The sequence below is a fragment of the Condylura cristata genome, unplaced genomic scaffold, assembly GCF_000260355.1.
Source record: "Condylura cristata isolate star-nosed mole 26May11 unplaced genomic scaffold, ConCri1.0 scaffold00034, whole genome shotgun sequence".
NCBI lineage: Eukaryota > Metazoa > Chordata > Mammalia > Eulipotyphla > Talpidae > Condylura > Condylura cristata.
In genome coordinates, this window is record NW_004567135.1 from 487,226 (window position 1) to 487,819 (window position 594).

At 68.9% G+C, this 594-nt stretch overlaps 1 protein-coding gene across 1 annotated transcript in view; it reads left to right on the plus strand.

Moving 5' to 3' along the window:
• AVPR1A (arginine vasopressin receptor 1A) overlaps positions 1–594 on the plus strand; it is a gene marked incomplete at its 5' end in the record, with an annotated part of 8,022 nt that overhangs the window by 3,005 nt on the left and 4,423 nt on the right. The window lies entirely within an intron of this gene.

Here is a 594-nt window from a genome sequence, read left to right on the forward strand (position 1 = left end):
TGCACGGGCCGGCGAGCCGGCCTGCCGAGAGCCCGCTGGGTGGCGGGCCGTGTGTCTGCCCTTCCCGTCTGACCCAGCCGGCGTGAGCGCCCCGAGCCGTGGGTGCACGGTGATTTCTGAATAAAACGAGTGGGCGTCCGCGTGGCCTTTGGAAGGGACTGGCTGAGCCACCGGGGGATGGCCGCCCCCCCTCAACATCCAGCCCGCACCGGTGGCCTGGGGGTGGGCGCTGGGGCCCGGGGCCCTGAGCGGGGTGGGGGGTCCTGAGTGGGTCGGGGGGCCGCGGCTGGGCTGCGTGGCTGGCCGGCCTGGCTGTTTCCGGGAAGCTCTCCTGGCCCCTTCCCGGAGGGCAGCGGTGGCTGGAGGCTCTGAGCACTTTGCACCTCCTAGAGGAATTAACAGCCGATTACGCCCTCCGGCTCTTCTTAAAAAACGGGGTAGATGAAAGACCGGCAGAGGGGGCCTGGGGCGGGCTGGCCCCAGCAGCTTCGCCCACGGGGACCCCAACCCTCAGCCATGGCCGCTTCAGCCGGAGATGCCAAGGAGGAGCTGCCCGTGCTCAGAGCTTTGCTTTCTAAAAGCTACAACTAGGTC